This window comes from Macaca mulatta, chromosome 2 (assembly GCF_049350105.2).
Source record: "Macaca mulatta isolate MMU2019108-1 chromosome 2, T2T-MMU8v2.0, whole genome shotgun sequence".
NCBI lineage: Eukaryota > Metazoa > Chordata > Mammalia > Primates > Cercopithecidae > Macaca > Macaca mulatta.
Genome location: NC_133407.1, coordinates 117,032,994 through 117,051,771, shown reverse-complemented (window position 1 = coordinate 117,051,771; position 18,778 = coordinate 117,032,994). Strand labels below are relative to the sequence as shown.

The 18,778-nt window shown below is 40.3% G+C and overlaps 1 pseudogene; it reads left to right on the top strand.

Moving 5' to 3' along the window:
• The first annotated feature begins 5,340 nt into the window (after positions 1-5,340).
• On the top strand, positions 5,341-5,726 carry LOC144339444 (small ribosomal subunit protein eS25 pseudogene; annotated as a pseudogene).
• The last annotated feature ends 13,052 nt before the right edge of the window (positions 5,727-18,778 follow it).

Genomic DNA, 18,778 nt, shown 5'->3' with positions numbered 1-18,778 from the left:
AGCTCTGCAGCTGACAGCAGAAAGAAAACTGGACCAAGAGAGATATGGAAACTGGGCACATCTTGTAACTGCTGGCAAGTCATTTTCCCTTTCTAAAAAAAAAAAAAAAAAAAAAGCTCCTCAGAAACTTGGTCCAGCAGAATGATCCTAGGGACATGGGAGGCAAATTGTAATAAACTGCAGACATGTCAGCAACTGAAGCTATTCCTAAGAACATTCAAGTGAAGAGAAACTTAAGAGATCACTTGGTCTCACCATCCCTCTCTCCCCAGATTTTTCTGGTAGAAGCTGAAGTCCTGATAAGAGAAAGAGCTTCCTCAGATACCCAATCGATCAATACCAGGTTCAGGACCAAAGTCCATATTTCTGAGTTGTTTTGTTTTGTTTTGTTTTGTTTTGAGACAGAGTCTTACTCTGTCACCCAGGCTGGAGTGCAGTGGCATGAATTCAGCTCACTGCAACCTCTGCCTCCAAGTTCAAGCAATTCTCGTGCCTCAGCCTCCCGAGTAGCTGGGATTACAGGTGCACACCACCATGCCCAGCTAATTTTTTATATTTTTAGCGGAGACAGGGTTTCGCCATGTTGCCTAGGCTGGTCTTGAACTCCTGAGCTCAGGCAATCTGCCCACCTCAGCCTCCCAAAGTGCTAGGATTACAGGCGTGAGCTACTGCACCGAGCCATATTTCTGAGTTTTTTATCCTTCCAGATGTAGCAACTTCCTAAACGTTTAAGGGAGCCACCACTGCATCAAGCAGACAATGTGCTGATGCACAGTGATTAGTTGGGCTGCATAAACCTCAGGAAACATTTAATGGCAAGATGTTATAAGATGGCAATCTACAAGATAGGACACCCTGTCAATAGCAGAATCTTCTTGCCTTCCACCAGAGACCAGGCCCTACAATCCCATGTACGACTCCTGATTATCCAGCTGAAGCAGAGTTTACCTTTTTACCCCTGGCATCAAGGTCCTCTGCAATCTGGCCCTAACCTAGCCTTCCAGCATCCCTCCCTACTGGAACTTTCCACTCAGACTCACTGTTTCCCACACATACCTTATGCCTTTGCTAATTCTTAAGCCACCAGATTGCTTCTTGGGCACATGAGTCCATGTGGACACGGTTAAATCTCCTGCATGCCCTTTGATATCTTGACGTTTGGAATTGAGTTGGGCAATTGCTCAGTGTGAACAACGATTCTACACTTTAAGGAACTGGGACATGATCTTTCCAAGATAAAAGGGCTTTTCTTTCTTTTCTGGTTTCCTAATGCCACCTCAGGTGACATTCCACTGTGTGGAGCCCAGACAATTATCACGCTGTGGCCAGAGATGTTTAATTGGACTTTTAAAGATGAGAAAGCAGCAGGGAGCTGATTGTCAGCTCTCTGACAAGACTGTGCAGCATAGGTGGCCAGCAGCACAGAGGAGGGCTGGTCTGCCCAGTGTCATGACTGTCTCCACTCCTGGGGCAGCGAGGTTAGGAGAGAAGGGGAAGATGAGCCAGTGGCAGCACAGCCTTCAGCAGACTCAGTACCAGATTGTCCTATATTCCGTTTCTACCCCAAGAACTGTACTCGCTCAGGAGGCAACAAAGACTTCTTTTTTAAAATTACCCTTCTTCTTAAGACAAACTTTTCTAAGCCTTCATAGTAAAAATTTATTTTTATATTTTGATAATGCGTTTTCATCTCCATGCAACCCTTTAAGCCTCTGAGGTAGGTCAGGGAAAATATTAACACTTCCAGTTTATAAAGGAGTAAACTGAATTCATTATGCTGGGATGTGAGTTTGCTGAGGTTATGCAACTAGTAAATGGTTAAGCCAGAACTGCAGATCAGCTGTCAAAGATCACTGATGAAACAGCAGATAAAAGCTATTTCAAACAGGACGAGTAGAGTATACGACTCCAATTCCTGCTTCTTAATGCCATTCCCTGAAGAAAAAAGATCCCTTTGTTTTGACAAGTGTGTGGAGAGCAGACTATGCCCTAAAGGCTAATTAAAAAACTGAGGTTCCCACATCCACCCTCCATCCTGGGATTGGACTGGCAGAGACTACAAAGAAACACAGACATTTCCAGAGCACACGAGGCTATCTATGTGCTCCACTGCCTCTAGGCACTGAGGAGTTCCTAGGTCCATGAGAAAGCTGAGAAGGCTACTGACTGAGGATGAGAACCCATGGGTGCTGCTATGAGCAGACGGTATGCAGTGTGGCCATGAACCCAGATCACCTGATTCATTGTCAAGACGAATAGGGCTCTGGCAGGTCAGATCTGCCACTAAATATGTGAAGTGATTCTTTCCTATTATTTTTCTTTTTTCTTTTTTTTTTTTTTTTTTTGAGACAGGGCCTCACTCTGTTGCCCAGGCTGGAGTGCAGCAGCACAGTCATAGCTCACTGCAACCACAAATTCCCAGGCTCAAGTGATCCTCCTACCTCAGCCTCCCAAGTAGCTAGGACTCCAGCCACACACTACCACTCCGAGCTTTATTTGTTTTTATTTTTTGTGGAGACGGGGTCTCTTTATGTTGCCCAGGCTGGTCTTGGACTCCTGGCCTCAAGTGATCCTCCTGCCTTGGCCTCCCAAAGTATTGGGATTACAGGTATGAGCCACCATACCTGGCCTCATGTTATTTTCCTCAGAAAGATCTGAGATAGGAGAAAACCTTCAAAATTAATGTATTTTCCTTCTCTTGAACTTTAAGGCTGCCACAGCCCTCACCCTCATTAGTAAAGGCTTGAGGGTGTTTTCGGGAAACTACGGAGAGTAGTTTAAATTTTCAACCCTTTAAAAAGTTGAAAGTTATCCTTTCAACATTGCCTGTGAACAGGTTTTCATTTTTCTTTCAGTAGAATCTACACATCACTAAGAAAATATAGAGGACATTTCCCCAAGCAATATAGAGGGCAATAAAAAGGATTCCCTATTTAATAAATGGTGTTGGGAAAACTGGCTAGCCATATGCAGAAAGCTGAAATTGGACCCTTTCCTTACACCTTATACAAAAATTAACTCAAGATGAATTAAAGACTGAATTAAAGAACATAAGACCTAAAACCATAAAAACCCCAGAAGAAAACCTAGACAATACCATTCAGGACATAGGCACGGGCAAGGAGTTCATGACTAAACCAAAAGCAACGGCAACAAAAGCCAAAATTGACAAATGGGATCTCATTAAACTAAAGAGCTTCTGCACAGCAAAAGAAACTATCATCAAAGTGAACAGGTAACCTACAGAATGGGAGAAAATTTTTGCAATCTATCCATCTGACAAAGGGCTAATATCCAGAATCTGTAAAGAACTTAAACAAATTTACAAGAAAAAAACAAACAACCCCATCAAAAAGTGGGCAAAGGATATGAACAGACACTTCTCAACAGAAGACATTTATGCAGCCAACAAACATGAAAAAATGCTCATCATCACTGGTCATTAGAGATATGCAAGTCAAAACCACAATGAGATACCATCTCATGCCAGTTAGAATGGCAGTCATTAAAAAGTCAGGAAACAACAGATGCTGGAGAGGATATGGAGAAATACTAATTTTTTACACTTTTGGTGGGAGTGTAAATTAGTTCAACCATTGTGGAAGACAGTGTGGCAATTCCTCAAGGATCTAGAACTAGAAATACCATTTGACCCAGCAATCTCATTACTGGGTATATATCCAAAGGATTATAAATTATTCTACTACAAAGACACATGTACACATATGTTTATTGTGGCACTGTTCATAATAGCAAAGACTTGGAACCAACCCAAATGCCCATCAGTGATAGACTGGCTAAAGAAAATGTAGCACATATATACCATGGAATACTATGCAGCCATAAAAAAGGATGTCCTTTGCAGGGACATGAATGAAGCTAGAAACCATCATTCTCAGCAAGCTAACACAAGAACAGAAAACCAAACACTGCATGTTCTCACTCATAAGTGGGAGTTGAACAATGAGAACACATGGACATGGGGAGAAGGGGATCACACACCCCCCGGCCTGCAGTGGGGTGGGGAGATCAGGGAGGGGTAGCATTAAGATAAATATCTAATGTAGATGACAGGTTGATGGGTGCAGCAAACCAACATGTCACATGTATACCTATAACAAACCTGCACGTTCTGCACATGTACCCTAGAACTTAGAGTATCAAAAAAAGTATTTTAATCCCAAGAGTAACCACTAAAAATATGCAAAGAGCTCTAGCTAAGAATTAAAATGAAATACTAAACCATATTAATTCCAAAAAAAGGCAAGAAAAGTGGAACCAAGAAACAAGTCATATCAGAAAAATAGAAAACAAATAAAAATGAGAGAACTAAATCCAACCATATCAATAATTATCTTAAATGTAGATTGACTAAATGCTATAATAAAAAGAAATAGATTGTTTAGACTACATAAAAGTTGTGATTCAACTATATGTTATCTGCAAGAGATACATTAAATACAAAGACACATATAGGTTTAAAACTTAAAAACTGTAAAAGAAATATCATGCAAACACAAATCATAAGAAATATGGAATGGCTAGATTAATATCAGTCAAAATAGACTTCAAGATAAGACAGACTACCAAAAATACAGAACAATATTTCGTAATGACAAAAGGGTCATTTCATCAAAAGGCATAGCAATTATAAATGTGTGTTTAATAACAGAGCTTCAAAATGCATAAAGCAAAAACTGAAACAGCTAAACGGAGAAATAAACAAATCCACAATCATAGTTAAAGAGATGTTAACACCCCCTCTCAGTAATTGACAAAACAACGAGATTATTAAAAATCAAAAATGGTATAGAATATCTCAACAATGCTATCAACCACTTTAACCTAATTGATGTTTATAGAACACTAGGCCAGATGTGGTGGCTCATGCCTATAATCCCAGAGTTTTGAGAGGCCAAGGTAGGAGGATCACTTGAGGCCAGCAGTTGGAGACCAGCATGGGCAACATAGCAAGACCCCATCTCTATTTAAAAATTAGCTGGGCATGGTGGCACATGCCTGTAGTCCCATCTATTTGGGAGGCTGAGAACACCACTGCACTCCAGCCTGAGTGACAGAGCAAGACTCTGTCTCTAAAAAACTAGAACAAATAAAAAAATAAAATAGAACACTAAACTCAACAACCACAGACTATACATTGTTTTCTAACCACATTGAAATTAAATTAGAAATCAATAACAAAAAGATATCTATTATAGCCTTCCAAATATTTGAAAATTAAACAACACATTTTCAAATAACCTACGCATCAAAGAAATCGCTTTTCGTCTGACATCTCAGCCAGGCAGCAGTGATTGCCACTGCTCTGTAAGCTTTGCAATGCTATCCAAGGATAACAAGAAGAAAGACCCCAGGAAGTTAGCCAAAAAAGACAAAAACCCAGTGAACAAATCCAGGGGCAAAGCCAAAAAGAAGTGGTCCAAAGGCAAAGTTTGGGACAAGCTCAATAACCAAGTCTTGTTTGACAATTCTACTGTAAGGAAGCTTTGTATGACAAACACTGTAAGGAAGTTTCCAGCTATAGGTTTATAACCCCAGCTGTGGTCTCTCTGAGATTGGAGATTTCAGGCTGCCTGGCTAGGGCAGCCCTTCAGGAGCTCCTTGGTAAAGGACTTATCAAACTGGTTTCAAAACACAGAGCTCAAGTCATTTACACCAGAAATACCAAAAGTGGAGATGCCACAGTTGCTGGTGAAGATGCATGAACAGGTCCAACTGACTGTATATTTGGAAAAACAAAACTTTGTTAAATAAAAAAACAAATCACAGGGAAATTAGAAATATTTTTAAACTGAATGAAATAAAAACATATTATATCAAATTTTATGGGATGTAGCAATGCAGTGCCTAGAGGGAAATTTTTAGTGTCTATTGCTTATATTAGGAAAGAAGAAAGATTTAAAATCAATTATTTAAGTTTCTATTTTAAGAAGCTAAAAAAAGAGCAAATTAAACCCAAAATATGTGAAAGGAGAGAAATCATAAATATAAAGCAGAAATCAAGAAAATAGAAAACAAAGAGTATGCAAAAATAACACATCCAAACGTTGTATTTGAAAAACTTAATAGACTCAGTAAACTCCTGGTTAGGGTGATCAAGAAGAAAGGAAACATAAGCTGTTACTATTACAAATGAAAGAAAGGATAGATCCTACAAATATTAAAAGGCTAATACTGAAATAGTATGAAGTGTATTATGGCAAAAAATTAACACCTGAGGGCCGGGCACGGTGGCTCAAGCCTGTAATCCCAGCACTTTGGGAGGCTGAGGCGGGTGGATCACGAGGTCAGGAGATCGAGACTATCCTGGCTAACACGGTGAAACCCCGTCTCTACTAAAAATACAAAAAAAAAAACTAGCCGGGCGTGGTGGCGGGCGCCTGTAGTCTCAGCTACTCGGGAGGCTGAGGCGGGAGAATGGCATGAACCCAGGAGGCGGAGCTTGCAGTGAGCCGAGATCACGCCACTGCACTCCAGCCTGGGAGACACAGCGAGACTCCGTCTCAAAAAAAAAAAAAAAAAAAAAAAAATTAACACCTGAGATTAAAGGTAACAAATTTCTGAAAGAACAAACTTACTAAAACTGATCTAAAATCAAATTGAAATTTTTAATACCCTGTATGTTTTTTAAAAATGAATGTATATTATGAGGCATTCCAAGATGGCCGAATAGGAACAGCTCCAGTCTGCAGCTCCCAGCATGACTGACACAGAAGACGGGTGATTTCTACATTTCCAACTGAGGTACCTGGTTCATCTCATTGGGACTGGTTGGACAGAGGGCAAGCCAAAGCAGGGCGGGGCATCACCTCACCTGGGAAGCACAAGGGGTCAGGGGATTTCCCTTTCCTAGCCAAGGGAAGCTGTGACGACTACCTGGAAAAACAGGACACTCCCACCCTAATACTGTGCTGTTCCCAAGATCTTAGCAACTGGCAGAGAAGGTGATTCTCTCCCTTGCCTGGCTCGGTGGCTCCTGCCCATGGAGCCTTGCTCACTGCTAGCCCAGCAGTCTGAGATCAAACTGTGAGGCGGCAGCCTGGCTGGAGGAGGGGTGTCTGCCATTACTGATGCTTGAGTAGGTAAACAAAGCAGCCAGAAAGCTTGAACTGGGTGGAGCCCACCACAGCTCAACCAGGCCTACTGGCTCTAGACTCCACCTCTGTGGGCAGGGCATAGCTGAACAAAAGGCAGCAGACAACTTCTGCAGACTTAAACATCCCTGTCTGCCAGCTCTGAAGAAAGCAGTGGTTCTCCCAGCATGGTGTTTGAGCTCTAAACAGACAGACTGCCTCCTCAAGTGGGTCCCTGACCCTGTGTTGCCTAACTGGGAGACACCTCCCAGTAGGGGCCGACAGACACCTCATATAGGTGACTGTCCCTCTGGGATGAAGCTTTCAGAGGAAGAATCAGGCAGCAATATTTGCTGTTCTGCAGCCTCCACTGGTGATACCGAGGCACACAGAGTCTGAAGTGGAACTCCAGCAAACTCCAACAGACCTGCAGCTGAGGGACCTGACTGTTAGAAGGAAAACTAACAAATAGAAAGGAATAGCATCAACATCAACAAAAACACCATCTACACCAAAACCCCATCTGTAGGTCACCAGCATCAAAGACCAAAAGTAGATAAAATGACAAAGACGGGGAGAAGCCAGAGCAGAAAAGCTAAAAATTCTAAAAATCAGAGCGCCTGTTCTCCTCCAAAGGATCGCAGCTCCTCATCAGCAACGGAACAAAGCTGGATGGAGAATAACTTTGACAAGTTGACAGAAGTAGGCTTTAGAAGTTCAGTAATAACAAATTTCTCCCAGCTAAAGAAGGATGTTCAAATCCATCGCAAAGAATCTGAAAACCTTGAAAAACAATTAGACAAATGGCTAACTAGAATAAACAGCATACAGAAGACCTTGAATGACCTGATGAAGCTGAAAACCATGGCACGAGAACTTCATGATGCATGCACAAGATTCAATAGCCAATTCGATCAGGTGGAAGAAAGGGTATCAGTGATTGAAGATCAAATTAATGAAATAAAGTGAAAAGACAAGGTTACAGAAAAAACAGTAAAAAGAAATGAACAAAGCCTCCAAGAAACATGGGACTATGTGAAAAGACCAATCTATGTCTGATTGGTGTACCTAAAAGTGATGGGGAGAATGGAGCCAAGTTGGAAAACACTCTTCAGGATATCATCCAGGAGAACTTCCCCAACATAGCAAGGCAGGTCAACATTCAAATTCAGGAAATACACAGAACACCACAAAGATACTCCTCGAGAAGAACAACCCCAAGACATATAATTGTCAGATTCACTAAGGTTGAAATGAAAGAAAAAGTGCTAAGGGCAGCCAGAGAGAAAGGTCGAGTTTCCCACAAAGCGAAGCCCATCAGACTAACAGTGGATCTCTCAGCAGAAACCCTACAAGCCAGAAGAGAGTGGGGACAAATATTCAACATTCTTAAAGAAAAGAATTTTCAACCCAGAATTTCATATCCAGCCAAACTAAGCTTCATAAGTGAAGGAGAAATAAAATCCTTTACAGACAAGCAAATGCTGAGAGATTTTGTCACCACCAGGCCTGCCTTACAAGAGCTCGTGAAGGAAGCACTAAACATGGAAAGAAACAACCAGTACCAGCCACTGCAAAAACAGGCCAAATTGTAAAGACCATCAATGCTATGAAGAAACTGCATCAATTAATGGGCAAAAGAACCAGCAAACATCATAATGACAGGATCAAATTCATACATAACAATATTAACCTTAAATGTAAATGGGCTAAATGCCCCAATTAAAAGACACAGACTGGCAAACTGGATAAAGAGTCAAGACCCATCAGTGTACTGTATTTAGGAGACCCATCTCACGTGCAAAGATGCACATAGGCTCAAAATAAAGGGATGGAGGAAGATCTACAGAGTAAATGGAAAGCAAAAAAATAAAAGCAGAGGTTGCAATCCTAGTCTCTGATAAAACAGTCTTAAACCAACAAAGATGAAAAGAGACAAAGAGGCCATTACATAACAGTAAAAGGATCAATTCAATAAGTAGAGCTAACTATCCTAAATATATATGCACCCAATACAGGAGCACCCAGATTCAGAAAGCAAGTCCTTAGAGACCTGCAAAGAGACTTACACTCCCAAACAATAATAATGGGAGACTTCAACACCCCACTGTCAATATTAGACAGATCAACAAGACAGAAGGCTAACAAGGATATCCAGGACCTGAACTCAGCTCTGCAACAAGCAGACCTAATAGACATCTACAAAACTCTCCACCCCAAATCAACAGAATATACTTTCTTCTCAGCACCACATCATGCTTAGTCTAAAATTGACCACATAATTGGAAGTAAAGCACTCCTCAGCAAATGTAAAATAACAGAAATCACGACAAACTGTCTCTCAGACCACAGTGCAATCAAACTAGAACTCAGGATTAAGAAACTCACTCAAAACCACACATCTATAAGGAAACTGAACAACTTGTTCCTGAATGACTGCTGGGTAAATAACGAAATGAAGGCAGAAATAAAGATGTCCTTTGAAACCAATGAGAACAAAGAAACAACATACCAGAATCTCTGGGACACATTTAAAGCAGTGTGTAGAGGGAAATTTATAGCACTAAATGCCCACAAGAGAAAGCAGGAAAGATCTAAAATCGACACCCTAACATCACAATTAAAAGAACTAGAGACACAAGAGCAAAAAAATTCAAAAGCTAGCAGAGGACAAGAAATAACTAAGATCAGAGCAGAACTGAAAGAGATAGAGACACAAAAAACCCTTCAAAACATCAATGAATCTAGGAGCTGGTTTTTTGAAAAGATTAACAAAATTGATACACCACAAGCAAGACTAATAAAGAAGAAAAGAGAGAAGAATCAAGGAGATGCAATAAAAAATGATAAAGGGGATATCACAACCAATCACACAGAAATACAAACTACCATCAGAGAATTCTATAAACACCTATATGCAAATAAACTAGAAAATCTAGAAGAAATGGATAAATTCCTGGACACATACACCCTCCCAAGACTAAAACAGGAAGAAGTTGAATCTCTGACTAGACCAATAACAGGTTCTGAAATTGAGGCAATAATTAATAGCCTACCAACCAAAGAAAGTCCAGGACCAATCGGATTCACAGCCAAATTCTACCAGAGGTACAAAAAGAAACTGGTACCATTCCTTCTGAAACTATTCCAATCAATAGAAAGAGAGGGAATCCTCCCTAACTCATTTTATGAGGCCAACATCATCCTGATACCAAAGCCTAGCAGAGACACAACAGAAAAAGAGAATTTTAGACCAATATCCCTGTTGAACATCGATGCAAAAATCCTCAATAAAATACTGGCAAGCCGAATCCGGCAGCACATCAAAAAGCTTATCCACCATGATTAAGTTGGCTTCATCCCTGGGATGCAAGGCTGGTTCAACATACACAAATCAATAAATGCAATTCATCACGTAAACATAACCAAAGACAAAATCCACATGATTGTCTCAATAGATGCAGAAAAGGCCTTTGACAAAATTCAACAGCCCTTCATGCTAAAAACTCTCAAAAAACTAGGTACTGATGGAACGTATCTCAAAATAATAAGAGCTATTTATGACAAACCCACAGTCAATATCATACTCAATGGGCAAAAACTGGAAGCATTCCCTTTGAAAATCGGCACAAGACAAGGATGCCCTCTCTCACCACTCCTATTCAACATAGTGTTGGAAGTTCTGGCCAGGGCAATCAGGCAAGAGAAAGAAATAAAGGGTATTCGATTAGGAAAAGAGGAAGTCAAATTGTCTCTGTTTGAAGATGACATGATTGTATATTTAGAAAACCCCATGGTCTCAGCCCAAAATCTCCTTAAGCTGATAAGCAACTTCAGCAAAGTCTCAGGATACAAAATCAATGTGCAAAAATCACAAGCATTCCTATACACCATTAACAGACAAACAGAGTGCCAAATCATGAGTGAACTCCCACTTACAATTGCTTCAAAGAGAATAAAATACCTAGGAATCCAACTTACAAGGGATGTGAAGGACCTCTTCAAGGAGAACTACAAACCACTGCTCAAAGAAATAAAAGAGGACACAAACAAATGGAAGAATATTCCATGCTCATGGATAGGAAGAATCAATATCATGAAAATGGCCATACTGCCCAAAGTAATTTATAGATTCAATGCCATCCCCATCAAACTACCAATGACTTTCTTCACAGAATTGGAAAAAATTACTTTAAAGTTCATATGGAACCAAAAATGAGCCTGCATTGCCAAGACAATCCTCAGCAAAAAGAACAAAGCTGGAGGCATCATGCTACCTGACTTCAAACTATACTACAAGGCTACAGTAGTCAAAACAGCATGGTACTGATAGCAAAACAGATATATAGACCAATGGAACAGAACAGAGGCCTCAGAAATAACACCACACATCTACAACCATCTGATCTTTGACAAACCCGAGAAAAACAAGAAATGGGGAAAGGATTCCCTATTTAATAAATGGTGCTGGGAAAACTGGCTAGCCATATGTAGAAAGCTGAAACTCGATCCCTTCCTTACACCTTATACAAAAATTAATTCAAATGGATTAAAGACTTAAATGTTAGACCTAAAACCATAAAAACCCTAGAAGAAAACCTAGGCAATACCATTCAGGCCATAGGCATGGGCAAGGACTTCATGACTAAAACACCAAAAGCACTGGCAACAAAAGCCAAAATTGACAAATGGGATCTAATTAAACTAAAGAGCTTCTGCACGGCAAAAGAAACTACCATCAGCATGAAAAGGTAACCTACAGAATGAGAGAAAATTTTTGAAATCTACCCATCTGACAAGGGGCTAATATCCAGAATCTACAAAGAACTCAAACAAATTTACAAGAAAAAAAATAAACAATGCCATCAAAAAGTGGGCAAAGGATATGAACAGACAATTCTCAAAAGAAGACATCTATGCAGCCAATAGACACATGACTAAATGCTCATCATCACTGGTCATCAGAGAAATACAAATCAAAACCACAATGAGATACCATCTCACACCAGTTAGAATGGTGATCATTAAGAAGTCAGGAAACAAGAGGTGCTGGGAGGGTGTGGAGAAATAGGAACACTTTTACACTGTTGGTGGGAGTGTAAATTATTTCAACCATTGTGGAAGATAGTGTGGCGATTCCTCAAGGATCTAGAACTAGAATTACCATTTGACCCAGTAATCCCATTACTGGGTATATACCCAAAGGATCATAAATCATGCAACTATAAAGACACATGTACACATATGTTTATTGTGGCACTATTCACAATCGCAAAGACTTGGAACCAACCCAAATGTCCATCAGTGATAGACTGGATTAAGAAAATGTAGCACATATACACCATGGAATACTATGCAGCCATAAAAAAGATGAGTTCATGTCCTTTGCAGGGACATGGATGAAGCTGGAAACCGTCATTCTCAGCAAACGATCACAAGGACAGAAAACCAAACACTGCATGTTCTCACTCACAGGTGGGAACTGAACAATTAGATCACGTGGACACAGGGCAGGGAACGTCACACATCGGGGTCTGTCAGAGGGTGGCGGCCTGGGGGAGGGATAGCATTAGGAGAAATACCTAATGTAGATGATGAGTTGATGGGTGCAGCAAACCAACATGGCACATGTATACCTATGTATCAAACCTGCATGCTGTGCACATGTACCCTAGAACTTAAAGTATAATAATAATTTTTAAAAATGTATTATAAAAACCTCCACACAGAAAAGAAAACCCAAGACCAGGTTGTTCTTCATTGGTGAATTCTATCAAACGTCCAAGAAGGAATTGATGCCAGTTTTAGACAAACCCCTTCAAAAAAACAGGAGGAAATATTTCCCAACTAATTATAAGGTCAACAAAATGCTTATACTAAGAACTGACAAAAGCATGACAAGAAAAGAAAATTGTATACCCGTATTCCTCATGAATATAGCCACAAAACTTCTTACTCTGTTTTTTTAAGAGTGAGGGTCTCACGCTATCACCCAGGTTGGAGTGCAGTGGTCCAAACATAGTTCACTGCAGCCTTAATCTCTTGGGCCCAAGGGATCCTCCTACTTCAGTCTCCCAAGTAGCTGGGACAACAGGCACATGCCACCATGCCCAGCTAATTTTTTTTTTTTTTAAGATGGAATCTCGCTCTGTCGCCCAGGCTGGAGTGCAGTGGCACAATCTCAGCTCTCTGCAAGCTCCGCCTCCTGGGTTCACGCCATTCTCCTGCCTCAGCCTCCCGAGTAGCTGGGACTACAGGTGCCCATCACCACGTCAAGCTAATTTTTGTATTTTTAGTAGAGACAGAGTTTCACCGTGTTAGCCAGGATCGTCTCAATCTCCTGACCTCGTGATCCGCCCACCTCGGCCTCCCAAAGTGCTGGGATTACAGGCATGAACCACCGCACCTGGCCCCAGCTAATTTTTTGTGGAGATAGGATCTTGCTGTGTTGCCCAGCCTGGCCTTGAACTCCTGGGCTCAAGTGATCCTCTCACTTCAGCCTCACAAAGCTGTGGGATTATAGGTGTGAGCCAAGCCCCTGCATCTGGCCACACACACACACACACACACACACACAAAAATTCTTAGTACAAAATCAGAAAATTGAATACAGCAATATATAAATGGATAATATATCATGACCAAGAATGTATACCCCAGAATGCAAAATGAGTGTAACTCAAAAAGTCAATGTAATTCAGTATTTTTTAACAGACTAAATGAGAAAAACATGATGCAGGAAAAGAATTTGACAAAATTCAATACACATTCATAATCACAACTCTCAGAAAACCAGCAATGCAAGAGAAGTCATTATGGAAATGCAGATTAAAAGCATAAAGACACACCACACCCACTAGAATGGTTAAATTTAAGACTGTCAACATCAAATGTTGGCAAAGATGTAGATTACCAGAACTTCCATAAAATACGGCAGGAATGTAAAATGGTACAATCACTTTGGAAAAGCTTTGGCAGTTTCTTATGAAGATATCCATGTACCTACTCTTTAACCCAGCAATTCTACTTCTACATATTTACTCAAGAGAAATGAAAATGTATTTCCACAAAAAGCCCTGTAGATGAATATTCATAGTGGTTTTATTCATAATAGCCTGAAACAAGAAACAACCCAAATGTCCATCAATAGGAGAATGAATAAACAAATTTTGACCGGGTACAGTGGCTCACGCCTGTAATCCTAGCACTTTGGGAGGCCAAGGTGGGTGGACTGCTTGAACTCAGGAGTTGGAAACCAGCCTGGGCAACATGGTGAAACCCCGTCTCTACCAAAAATAAAAAATAAATAAAATTAGCCAGGCGTGGTGGTGCACACCCACCCATAGTCCCAGCTACTCAACAGGCTGAGACAGGAGGATCACTTGAGCCCGGGAGGTTGAGGCTGCAATGAGCCATGATTGTGGCACTGTACTCCAGCCTGGGTAACAGAGTAAGACCCTGTCTCAAAAAAAAAAAAAAAAATTGGGGTATACTCACACAATGGAATACATATTACTCATCAATGAAAATTCTCACTTTCAGTATACAGACTTCCCCTTCATTTCTCAGTTTTTACCTTCATGCCTCATTGTTTCCATTCTTGAACTACAGTCCTCTGATTGGGGGATGGTTTCCACTTCTTCAGAGACTACACCCTTCGACTCTTTCATGGGTGGCAGGGGAAGCAGTTAAAAAGGAGCAAAACTGATGCACGCAACGACATAGATGAGCCTCACAGACACCATGTTGAGTCATAAGGCACAAAACAGTACATTTATATGATTTCATTTATATGAATATGTTGACAAACAACTAAGTTATGGTGAAAAAACACATAATAGAGGATGCCTCTGGAGGGGATAAGAAGGAATGTGAGGAAACTTTCTGGGGTGATGGAAATGTTCTATATCTTGCTAGGAGTGTGAATTACCTGGGTATAACTCATTTCCCAAAACTCACTGGATTTTATGCTTCATATTTATACATCTTTATATGTATACATTTTATCTTTAAAAAAGGAAAGAAGAACAAGAGCAGGAGAAGGAGGAAGAAGAGGAAAAAAGAAAGGAAGCTATGGTGAGAGTACAGGACTGAGATTGAGACTTGTTTGAAAGTCTGTATAAAGACCAATGGCACCTCCCAGGTTCCCATCCCCATCCCACCCAGCACAATTAACGGCTCCCACTGCTACCCATGGAAGAGTCAAAAGGTGTAGTCTCTGAAGAAATGGCAACAACACTAAAATTAGAGGACTTAGTTCAAGAATGGAACTGATGAGGTACGAAAGTAAAAACTGAGAAATTAAGGGAAAGTCTGTGTGCTGAAAGTGAGACTCCCTAAGTAGTTTCAGAGTAACAGCAACCAGACATATTTGTACCCCTAAGGCTGGAGTCTGAAGCATTACTTTTTGAAGAAGTTGAGTTACCCAAGTAAAGACCCATAGATCCTGATATTTCAGGTTCTCCAGTGAAAAGGGTCATCCTGTTTTTCTACTGAGAAGCCCATCGTTAACAAGCCACACACAACAACTGAGTTTCCCATTAGTTTCGCAGTGCTTCATCCTTAAGTATAAACAGATATTTGAAGAAAACACTCTAGAGGAACAAGAGAGAAGAAATGAAACAGACACCCTGCTGGAAAAAGAAATCTCATTAAGAATCAGAGAAAGATGATGAGATATTGCACTAATGAAACATGAGTGGGAGGATATAGTAAAAATAAAAAGGAGTCATCATAGAATGGTCACTCATCAAAATAAAAAATAGTATAGGTGAAATTAAAATTTTGGTTGAAAAAATTTTGGTATGAGAATTGAACTTGAGAAATTTCCCAGAAACTAGAATTAAAAAACCAGGAGATGAACAATAAGAGAGGAAAGATAAGAAACTCAGTCAGTAGATCCAACATCTGAGAAATAGGATTCTAAAAAGAGATGACAGGAAACAGTAAGAAGAGAATTACTGAAGAAATAATACAGGAAAACTCCCAGATGTGGAATAGAGTGAGTCTCCAGATTGGAATGCCCACTCTAATTGCAAGGTCAATGTGCAGCGCAGTCATGCAGGGTGTGCCTGACACAAAGGTCCCAGCCAACAGAGGGGAAGTGGGGGCTGAAATGCGCTCAGGCTCTCCTTACCATGCCCTGTGCCTTGCGACACTAGCCAAGAGGAAGCGGAATGTATTTCTAACTGGTCTACCCAGAGGGAACACCCTTCTCTAATTGATCTCCCCAAGAAAATTCCTTTTGTAACTTGGCCCCAGAAGAGAATGACTTTTTCTAATTCACATAAAGATGTCTTTTATGTGACCTATTAATTTCCAGAACAATGAATGAAAAAAAATGTTTATAGCAGCACAGTTTGCCATTGGAAAAATGTGGAACCAACCCAAATGCCCATCAGTCAATGAGTGGGTAAAGAAATTGGGGTATATGTGTATGTATGTGTGTGTGTGTGTGTGTGTGTGTGTGTATATATATATATATATATATATATATATGATGGAATACTACTCAGACATAAAAAGGAATGAATTAATGGCATTCGCAGCAACCTGGATGAGACTGGAGACTATTAGAAGTAACTCAGGAATGGAAAACCAAACATCATATGTTCTCACTCATTAGTGAGAGCTAAGCTTATGAGGACACAAAGGCATAAGAATGACACAATGGACTCTGCGGACTCAACAGGAAAAGGGTGGGAAGGTGGAGAGAGATAAAAGACTACAAATTGGGTGCAGTGTATAATGCTTGGGTGATGGGTGCACCAAAATCTCACAAATCACCACTAAAGAACATACTCATGTAACCAAACATGACTTGTTCCCCAATAACCTATGGAAATAAACACTTTTTTAAAATAGTGATAATAAAATTTCAAAACAAAAAAAGATTCAGATCCAAGCCATGAACACCAAGGGTAAGGAGAAAATACTAAAGACTTCCAGGGGAAAAGAATCAGTTTACATAGAAAGGATCAAGAATCAAATGACATTTGACTTGTCATCAGCATATTGGAAGGCAGAATGCAAAGGAGCAGCACCTTCAAAATTCAGAGAGAATGCTTGCAACCTATAATTCTGCACACAGACAAAAGTAAGAGGGTAAAAAAAAGATGTCTTAGGGTATGCCCAGTCTCTAAAGCTTACTTCCCGTGCATCCTTTCTCAAGAAAGACATTAATGGAGGCATGTTTCACCAAAACATGAGTAAGCCAAAAGAGAAGACATAAGATCCAGGAATCAAGGATTTAGCCCAAGAAGAGATGAAGGAGATTCTCATAATGGTAGTGAGGAGAACTCGTAGGACAATGGCTATGCAGCCGACCTAGAAAGCAGCTATTCTAGATCAGAGGAGAACAGCAGAATCCAGCAGGAACATCTGCAGGGAAAGAAATAAGTGTTACTGACAGATTATCTGGCAGGTTTGACCATGTGGAAAACTACAGAGCTATTTGGTGGATATGAAGAAAACACAGCCAGAGATTTTAAGACAACAAAGCGAATGGCAAACTAAGACACATGTCTCCAGGAAAAACAGAAAGTTATACAAGAAAGGTAATGCATCTGTAGTACACTACTTGGCTCAGGAGTAGACCATATTTCTTTGGTCATAATGAAAACATCAATTGTTGCAGTTTAAATAAATGGCCCCAAGTTCTTTGACACCCCTCTTATCAAATGGCAAGATCTATGTCCCCTTTCCTTGAATCTGAGCAAGTCTTTGGTAAATAGTGGAGTATGGGAGAGGAGATGCTATGTGACTTCTGAGGCAATATCTGCAGAGGCGATTCTGCTTCTGCCTTGCTCACTGCAACACTCACATGTTATGAGGCCTCCATGTTATGAGAAAGCCCAATCTAGCCCACAGGGAGTGACCACATGGAAAAGCCCTGAGATTACATGAAGAGAGATGGAGAGATGGCCTGGTCAGCTCCATCCACTGCCTGACTGCAAGTACATGACACCACCACACAGTCAAGCCTTTCTCAGTGCCTGCCCATAGGGAATGTGAGAAAGAATAAAAAGATGGTAGGTGTTTTAAGATACAAGTTTTGTAATGATTTGTTCAGCAGCAATAAATAACTGGAACATTGATAAGAGAGTTAACCAAATATAACTATATAACTACTATATAAATATATATATAATAACTATATAACTATATTGGGACTATATAACTACATTGGGATATAATTATATTGGGACTGTAGAAAGAGGAGAGGGGAGTAAAAGGTAGTTACAATTTTTTTATTTGCCAGTCTTTAAAATCAGTAGATAATGTGTAAAATCAGTGAACCAGGAGATAATTATATATACATACCTATAAGACAGTACAAAGAAGAGGGGGAACAGGTAAGAGTTAAGAGTGGTTACTTGGCTAGGTGCAGTGGCTCACACCTGTAATCTCAGCACTTTGGGAGGCCGAGGCTGGAGAATCACTTGTGCTGATGAGTTCAAGACCAACCTCAGCAACATAGTGAGACCCCCATCTCTAAAAAAAAAAAAGAAGTAGTTACTGTTCTGGGGAACAGGCTAGAATGTGTGGTTGGCAGGGACTACTGTTTTTATAAGCCTCTGACCATTACTTAACTTTTTAATTGATGTTCATTTGATTTTGTTAAAAATAAAGATTTTTTTTAAGAATGACAGAACGCATACGGAAAACTTTTTTTCCCAACCTTC